Source organism: Panthera leo, chromosome A3, assembly GCF_018350215.1.
Source record: "Panthera leo isolate Ple1 chromosome A3, P.leo_Ple1_pat1.1, whole genome shotgun sequence".
Lineage (NCBI taxonomy): Eukaryota > Metazoa > Chordata > Mammalia > Carnivora > Felidae > Panthera > Panthera leo.
The window spans coordinates 86,278,193-86,287,889 of NC_056681.1; the positions used below are offsets into that span (position 1 = coordinate 86,278,193).

General features: G+C 44.6%; 1 pseudogene; it reads right to left on the reverse strand.

Annotated features, from left to right (window-relative positions):
- Positions 1-8,822: 8,822 nt before the first annotated feature.
- LOC122215241 lies at positions 8,823-9,676 on the reverse strand (annotated as a pseudogene).
- Positions 9,677-9,697: the final 21 nt, after the last annotated feature.

Genomic DNA, 9,697 nt, shown 5'->3' on the forward strand with positions numbered 1-9,697 from the left:
CGGGGGGCGGTGCTGCTGCGGGTGGGACGGGAACCTCGCTCCCGGCTCCCGGCAACCATTGCCCACCTACACAGTAAGCCTGGACCAGGGCTGGGAGAAGCCCCGGAGACGCTTGCGCAGGCGCCCTAGGTAAGGCACGACTCAGCACACATGCGCGCAGCAGTGCTTCGCTTTTCCTTCTTGATGGGAGCTTCTGCGGAATGATGTGTGCACCGCAATGCTGCTCTCCAACCGTAAACCTGCCCATTGCCATTAGTAGGATCCTGCTCACCCTTGAGCTGGGGCTCAATGACTGCGTCAAAAGACTCCCTGGAGCATCCCCTCGAAAGAGTTGTCACCTTCAGCGAGATGCCTGCTCTTCTCCCTTGGGGCTGCGGTTGGTTCTCTTATCCTTCTGTTAGGCTGGGCTTATAGACCCACTCATCTTGGACCAGTCCCCACAGGACTCACCTCCTGCAGTGCTGCCCTTTGCTTTATAAACATGAGTATTTGACTAGCTTCCAGAGCCAAGTGCAAAAGCCTATTAACTACCCTCCCAGAACTTTTCTTGAGTATTTCGCTTTCTCCAGGACAATGGTTCTCAAGATGTAGACGGTGGGCAACAACAGATGGGAACACATTGGAAATGCAAATTAGCAGGCCACGCCATAAACCCACTGAATCACAGTCTCTGGAGGTGGGGTCCAGTCTCTGTTTTAATAGGACCTTCCGCTAAAATTTGAGAGCCACTGCTCTAGAAGGTAAGCACAGTACTGGTTTCTGGACCAGAAACAACACACCTATTGTTGGACAGATTGAAGCCACAGGCACAATAACCTTTGTGGTTTCTATGGCCCAGAGAAGTGTCCAAGAGGGTGGGTGGGGCTGCAGGCCTGCGTTAGGTGTGGGTTTGGACACCGAGCAGGCTGTGCTTCCTTAGTGCAGTTTACATTCTGGAGGCCACAGGTTGGCTTCCAACTGCTGGTTCTTCGCGGAACATTCATTCTAGACCTCAGTGCAGTCCAAGGCTTGCCCCCTTAATCTCTTTTAGATCCTGACTGAAGTGTGACTTTTCCACTCAGGAACAGGCCCTGGGTAGGGGCCAGTCTTTCTTCCCTATCTTTAATTTCCTTCCCAAAAAGAAAACTCCTGCCTTGCTCCAAATCTGCCTCCAGCCACCACTCTCTCTTTTCTTCCCTTCAGAGCCAAATGGCATAAAAGAGTTGTCTACACTTTTAATCTCTAGTTTTTCACCTCTCACTACTCAAACCACTGAAACCAGTTTCTGTGTCCCAGTATTCCCCCACTCCCACCCTGGCTGCTCTAGTCAAGACTGCTCACAACATCCATGTTGCTATACCTGAAGAATCCTTCTCAGTTATTACCTTTCTTGACCCCTGGAACATCGAATGCTGAAGATTTCTCCCGCCTTTTAATAATCTCTTTCCTTGGCAACACAACTGCCAATTTTTCCTACAACTTTAATGGTTACTCCTCTGTCTCCCCCTGCAAGGTTCCATCTGCCAGCCTCTTAAATATTGGTGCTTTTTGGGACCTCCTTCCAGGCACTTTTCTTTCCCCATTCTTTTGTGATTGAAAAACTTCAGGAAGTTTATACCAGTTAGCATTTCTTCTTTTTTTTTTATGTTTTTTTAAATTAATTTATTTTTTAATTTACACCAAGTTAGTTAGCATATAGTGCAACAATGATTTCAGGAGTAGATTCCTCTTTACCCATGTAGCCCATCCCTGCTCCCACAACCTCTCCGGTAACCCTCTGTTCGTTCTCCATATATAAGAGTGTCTTATGTTTTGTCTCCCTCCCTGTTTTTATATTCTTTTGCTTCCCTTCCCTTATGTTTATCTGTTTGTATCTTAAATTCCTCATATGAGTGAAGTCATATGATATTTGTCTTTCTCTGACTCATTTCATTTAGCATAATACCCTCTAGTCAGTTAGCATTTCAATCAGCCATCAGAATATGTGTTTCTTGCCCTTAGAAAAACTGGATTAAAAAAAAAAAAAAAACCTTTGCCGAGTATTGGTTATTTACATTAATGATGTGGTGAAAAATAAAAAATAAAAGTTTAGAAACTGCATACAGTATGATCCCATTTATGTAAAATTATTTGTGTACATATTTGCATAGAGGTGCCAGCTTCCTCTCTTTTTCCCTTTCCCTGGCTGTTTTCAGTTCCTTAATATGTCAAATTATTTCCCACCTCAGTGCCTTTGCACAAATTGCTCCCTCTGTGGGGAATGCCTCCCTCCTCCCACCTCTCTCTTTCTTTTCTTTTCCTTTTCCCCTCCTTTTTTTTTTTTTTTTTTTTTTGAATACCTTGTATTAATTCCCCCCAGTCTGAATATAAGGTAGGGATATTTTCCTTAAATATCCTACCTTAGGTGGCCTTTCCTGACGCTTCTTTTCATCCCCATTGAAATAGTCTCCTCTGTTATTCTCTCTGAACACACAGTCTCCTTTTCCTTCATAGCGCATTATCACAACTTAAAATCATGAATTTGGGTATTGATTTTTCTAATGATACTTTTCCCTGCTACACCCTCAACTTTAAGAATGGCATGTCTGTCTCTTTACTCTTGTACCCCAGCTCCTAGTATAATACTTGGCACATAGTAGGTGGTCAAAAAAAGAACTAGTTGAGTGAATGAATGTCATCACCTGAACCCTTTGTCAAATCCAGTACACACATTCAATCCGTGTGATGACTGTGCAGACAGCAGAAAGAGAGGGCCTGGCCTCATTCACCCCCTACCTGGTACTGTGCCAAAGCAGGGTGTAGCATCTATGGAGAGGATTCTAACCACTGGCACATGAAACTGGGGACAGCAGCCAGGTGGACAACTCAGGAACAGATGTGAAACAGCCTTCATTTTTTTCCCCAAATATCCTAGAGGGAGGGTGACTCTTTTAGGAAAAAGTAAAACTACTACTTGAGATATCTGTATCTATTTATGCTACCCTTTTTCCTCTCCCACTGTCTCTATACCACACATGTACACACACACGCACACGCACACACATTCACCATGATAATCAATAAACAACTGATATTTTCCCTAATACCATTTCAATAAGATGTCAATTCTGTTTTAATTATTCCCTGGGATGATTCCCAGACCATGTGACATGGGCCAAAAAGTCATTTATTTACTCATTCACCATTTATTCAATAACTATTTTTTAAGGACGAAACTTTCCATTTCGATGACATGAATGGAGCTAAGGAGTATAATGCTAAGTGAGATAAGTCAGTCAGAGAAAGACAAATACCATATGATTTCATTCATATGTGGAATTTAAGAAACAAAAACAAAGGGAAGAAAAAGACAAATGAGACAGACTGTTAATTATAGAGAACAAACTGATGGTTACCACAGATAGGAGGGAAGGATGACTTAAATAAGTGATGGGGATTAAGGAGTACACTTGTCATGATGAGCACAGGGTTATGTATGGAGTGTTGAATCATTATATTGTATACCTGAAACTAATATAACACTTTGTTAGCTGGAATTAAAATAAAAACTTCTGAAAATGATTAAAAAATAACTTTTTAAAATGTTTATTTTTTGAGAGAGACAGAGCATGAGTGGGGGAGGGGCAGAGAGAGAGAGAGAGAGAGAGAGGGACAGAATCTGAAACAGGCTCTAGGTTCTGAGCTGTCAGCACAGAGACTGACACGGGGCCCAAACTCAAGGACCTGATCATGACCTGAGCTGAAGCTGGACGCTTAACCACTGAACCACCCAGGTGACCCCAAAATAACTATTTTTTAAATAATTAATTTATTTTTAAAATTCAAGTACATTTAACATATATTAGTTTCAGTGTACAATGTAGTGATTCAACAGTTTTATACATCAGTCAGTGTTCATTATGATAGACATACTCTTCATCCCCTTCACCTATTTCACCCATCCCCTCACCCACCTGTCCTCTGGCAACCAACAGTTTGTTCTCCATATTTAAGAGCCTATTTTTTGTTTTTCTCTTTTTCCCTTGTTCATTTGTTTTCTTTCAATAACTATTGAATGCTTTCTCAATAACGGTCCCAGGCTCTATGCTTTGTACTAGGGATTGAGGCAGACGATGCTAGATACCTTCCAATAATCACTTTCCCCTTCTTCTTTACTAGCCAACACTGACTTTACTCAGGTGGCAATGTGTCCAATCTAATAATGATAATGATGATAACAATAATAATAATTCTAACCTCTCTTGCAACTAGGGCTTGTCATGTGGCCCAGTTCCATCCAATGAGACAAGTGTGGAAGACTGTCAGAAATGTCTGAAGAGGTTTTGCTTTCCTGCTGTAGGTGCTGGCCCTTCCTCCTGCTTGCACGGGGTGGGAATACTGGAGTCAAGGCAGCCACGCTTCAGCCATGACATCCCTGAGGAAGTGAACCAACAACTACCGGCAACCACCATCTTCCAGACTTCTTGTCGCATGAGAAAAAAATCGGCCACAATTTTGCCAATGCCACTGGTTAGTCAGGTTTCCTGTTACTTACAAATGATCAAAATCCTTGGTTCGAGGATACAAAGATGAGCAAAACAATTCCTGGTCTCAGGGAACTCCTAGAGGGGAGACGCTGTAAATTAATGAAGGCAGCCCTGGGGAACAAGGGCTACCCAAGGGCTATGTCGAGGGCCCACTGGTGGCAGGTAAGAGAAGTGAATGATGATTTCTGGGTGAGACGACGGCAGGAGGAAGGCCTCACATAAGAGGAACTCATTGTGTTGGGTGTTTAAAGAGAAATAAGACTAAGGTGCTCCTGCCATGGATGGCAGTGCCAGTGCAGACCTGGACCACCAGCACTGAGTCCCGGTTCTGCTGCTCACACTGGTCTCACTAGACTGTGAACCGCACACAGGCGCTCTAAGTTTATCTTCTTCTTGATTCTGTTCCCAGTGCCTGGCATTTAAGAGAGGCTCAAAATATACTTGCTGAATTGAAACCTCTCTGAAGTCCCATATCCCTTCTACCATATTTTATTTCATTAGTCTGCTAATGATTTAAAGTCATTTACTCCCCCTAGAAAGGATACCACACAAGGGTGCCTACCTTGGTAACTGAGATATCTCATCTGCCTAGAACAACGCCTGGCGCACAGTACGTACTCAACAAATACCTGTTGAGTGAATGAGCCCTAACTTTACTGATGTGCAAAATGTGGATAACAATATCTATCAAAAATGGTCAAGTGGAATAGAGAAAAATGCATTTCGAGTGTCTTGCACCGAGCTTGTCATATGGGTAGGTCTAACAACGCTGTTGTCTTCTCCTGTAAAACTTTGAGACCCACTCCTGACACGTCTATAAGCAACAACACCTGAGGTCAGCAGCCTAGTCTGTTCTTCCTAGAACAGGTTTGAGCATTTCTGGGGGCCAATGTGGCAAGTTCCAGCAGATAAATGTTTACCTGAGGCATTGGAAAACCTGCCAGGAAAGAATTTGTCCTGGGAAAGAATTCCTCTCTGGGAAAAAGTCAGTATTCAAAAGTTTGATTCATGGGGCACCTGGGTGGCTCAGTTCGTTAAGCATTCGACTCTTAATTTCGGCTCAGGTCATGGTCTCATGCTTCGTGAGATCGAGCCCTGCATTCTTTCTCTCCCTCTCTCTCTCTCTCTCTCTCTCTCTCTCTCTCTCTCTGCCCATCCCCACTAGTGCTCTCTCTCTCTCTGTCTCTTTCTCTCTTAAAATAAATAAACTTTTTTTTTTAAAGTGTGATTTAAGATCAGTGAACTTTGCTGTGCAGACGGTCTTTGGTCTAACACCCATGGACACTGCCTGAGGCCCAGGAAGGGGGCTTGAAACCAAGGTGACACACAAAATAAGAGAGCTGCTTTGTTAAAACATCCAAGACTGTGTCCAAGACTGTGTGAGCCTTGAGCCCTGGGTCATGCGGCTTTATTAGCAGGCTGCAGCAGCCCATCTGGACAGGAGTAGTGGGAGGATTCTACATGGTGGGTGCCTTGGCCTTCTGGGGCTGATTTGGCAGCAAGTTGCAGAGCAGTTGAAGTAAATATGTAAATGATAGCAGAACAGAATCTGTTCCAAGCACATGTGATCCCAGGAATAGCTGGAAAGAGATGCAGGTCATTAGAGTTTCTACAGAGATGGTAGGGACAGAGAAATATTGTAATGTGGCCCTATTTTTACCCAGAGATTGATTAAAGTTTCAAGAAATGTTGAAGAGGTAACAACAGAGATGATGCCATCTCCCCCTCCTCTTCCTCACACCCCTCCTCCTCCTTCTTCTTTTTGGAGATAATACCTTCTAATTATCACTCTAATTACATATAGCTCTCTCTACTCTCTGGTTTGTTGCTTAAGAGAAAAAAAAATCTGTTCCTTTTTCTTAAAAATTCTAGAATACACATGTTATTTTTTTATCTTGAGAGAGTGGGGAAGGAGCAAAGAGAGAAAGAGAGAATCACAAGCAGGCTTCTCTCACAAACCGTGAGATCGTGACCTGAACCACTGGTATAAACATTTTAAAAACAAAAGTCGTACTACTTTCGAATTTCCCCGTATCACTATACAAGCCTTGGAATTCCTTTGCTATTTTATGCTCAAAGGCTTATACCAACAGCCACCAAAACCTGGGCTTCCTTTATCATACTGTACCTGTCTGCTTTCATCTCCAAAGCCAGGAAAGTGTCCTTAGATTTGAGATCTGTGAGGAAGAGAAGACATGTGGGTCATTTGGGTTTGTTGCTGTGTATATGTAGCCATAGGAGCTTGGCTTCTGGCCATGCAGGGTGTGCCCTGTATAATAACCCTAGGGGCCACAGTAACATAGGCCTCAATGTGAATCACACCCCCTGAAGTTGTACACCATAATACCCTGTGTCACAGGGTATGGTCTGGGACTTTTCCTGTTGTTTTAGAGTTTTGGCTAAAGCCTCAAAGTCAAGGACGTTGGATAATAAGGGCTCCAACATTTTAAAGTGATTAGAGACAACCCTGTGGACTTCCTAAAAGATGTAGAAAAATGGTGACCACCCCCTCAACTCATCCTGGCAGGCCAACTGAAAATCATATTTTATTTATTTATTTATTTATTTATTTATTTATTTATTTATTTATTTAAAGCATATTTTTTGTAACGTTTTATTTATTTTTGAGAGAGAGTGGGGTGGGGAGGGGCAGAGAGAAAGGGAGACACAGAATCTGAAGCAGGCTTCAGGCTCTGAGTGGTCAGCACAGAGCCCAATGTGGGGCTCAAACTCACAAACCATGAGATCATGACCTGAGCCGAAGTCAGATGCTTAACTGACTGAGCCACCCAGATGCCCCTGAAAATCATATTTTAAGGCCCCAGGGTGCCCACAAGGAGTGTGGTGTCTCATCTACTGGCCGCAGGCTTCCTGAGCTATAGGAACTCTGGGTCTGCCTCTCCAGTTACTTGGGTAAAACATGGTGAGGGAGTCTTTGGAGTATCCCCAGGAGTTTGGGGGGTGAAGCCTAAAGATAGGAGGCTATCTGGAGCTTCCCACAATGGCACAGCAAAGAGGGAAGGAATAGGGGACCAGCTTGCACTCCTGACATTTGGAGGGACAAGGATGCAGGACTTTCCATGGAACAAGGAGATGCTGCAGAAGTGAGCCAGGTTGAACTCCTGCTCACGAGGGTCCCCGGGAGGGCAAGGGGCTCCAGCTTGCTGCGTGGGTTATACCACCAGTGGCAGAAGGTGAGGGGAGTGGGTTGCAAGAGTGAGTGAAAGCAGGGCTCAGCAAACTCATCTGTAAAGGGCCAGAGAGGATATATTTTAGTCTTCCTAACCATATAGTGTCTACCACAACCACCCAACCCTGCCATTATAGAGCAAAAGCAGGCATGAGCAATACATAAATATATAGGTATAACTGTGTCCCAATACAACTTTATTTACGGACACTGCCATTTTCGTTTTATCTAATTTCATGTCATGAAATATTACTGATTTTTTTCCAGACATCAAAAAATGGAAAAAACCATGCTTCTCTGCTGCTCAGATTTGCCCCGTAGGCCATTGTCTGCCAACCCCCTGAGCTAGAGGGTGTGTCACCCTGGACAGGAACAGGGCAGAGAGCCACGGGCAGCCCCAGCCAAGGAAAGGGATGCTGCACCTTGATCCCAAAGCCCCTCCTCCTGCCCCAGCCATAGGAGGCAGGTGTAGAAAGAGGAGGCTGGCTTCTGAGCCCAACCTAGGGAAAGGAGGGAAGCTCTCTGGTAGACGGAAAATGGAAGGTGTAAAGACTTAGCTAGATTTCTTACCACTGGAGAGGACTGTGGGAAATACGATCATGTTTAAAGCTGAAGGAGACCAGAAAGTGATGGGACCTGCAGGCATTTCATCAAGGAGGTGGGAAGATCACAAGGACCATAGTTAAGCCCTTTCCTGAACTCTTACCTTATCTTACTGAACTGAGTCTATTCAAAACAATGGTTGCAGATATTTTAACAATTCCCTTTACTAGCTACTCCGAACTTAACCTCTTGTGTCGTCGTTCTTAGCAGATTTAAATAAATTTAAAAAATTTTATTTTTGAGAGAGAGAAACAGAGAGTAAGTGGGGGAGGGGCAGAGAGAGAGGGAGACAGAATCCGAAGCAGGCTCCAGGCTCTGAGCTGTCAGCAGAGCCTGACCCGGGGCTTCAACCCATGAACTATGAGGATCATGACCTGAGCTGAAGTCAGACACTTAACCAGCTGAGCCACCCAGGTTCCCCACCCAATTTATTATTTTTTAAGTAAACTTTTTATTCTTTTTTTTTTTTTTTTTTACTGTCCTAAATTGTTTTTTAGGTACGAATTTTACAAACATTACTTATATTAGAGGTAATGGCAGACCTGGAGAGTACTGTGTCTTCTCCATGCCACACAGTGAGAACCACCAAGAACGTGGTGGAACTTGTGGCCCTTTTCAAGGCCACATTCTTTTTTTTTTTTTTTTTTTTAACATTTATTCATTTTTGAGAAACAGAGAGAGGTAGAATGTGAGCAGGGGAGGGGCAGAGAGAGAGGGAGACACAGAATCCGAAGGAGGCTCCAGGCTCCGAGCTGTCAGCACAGAGCCCGACGCAGGGCTCGGACCCACGAACTGCAAGATCACGACCTGAGCCGAAGTCGGACGCTCAACCAACTGAGCCACTCAGGCGCCCCTCCAAGGCCACATTCTTATGGCCAGCACATGGCAGCCCTCACAGCTCCCTGTGCTTGTGGACTGGTTTGGTGATTCACTGGGCGTCAGGGCTTTTTCTGATAGCTTTACGGAATGGATCGATGAGAATGACCTCAAAGAATCTCTACGTGGACTCTTCACCAACCCGGGACAAATTCAAGGCTCTCAGAGCCCCACAGTGGCATCTAGCTCACTCCTCTGTGACAGATTGAAGGCTTCAGGCAAACTTCAGCTGGTCAACACCGTGATGGACAGGCTTGCCATGGGTGGCGCCCTGAGGAACTGGGCATCTGCGGCCACCGCGTCGCACACAAATATGATATGTGACATAACCTTGCTTGGCCTTGTACCCCAGTCTGTGAGCTTTATTGAGCTGGGCTGGGTGGGCGGCCCTGTGGAGCACAGAGAGCTGGCATTACTGCCAGCAGCACACTCTGAGAAGAAAACGCATCACATGGGACTGCTTCTTCCTCCATAGCTCCTGGATGTCATAGTAAGCGCCCATCTTGGCTTGCCTTTGAGCTGA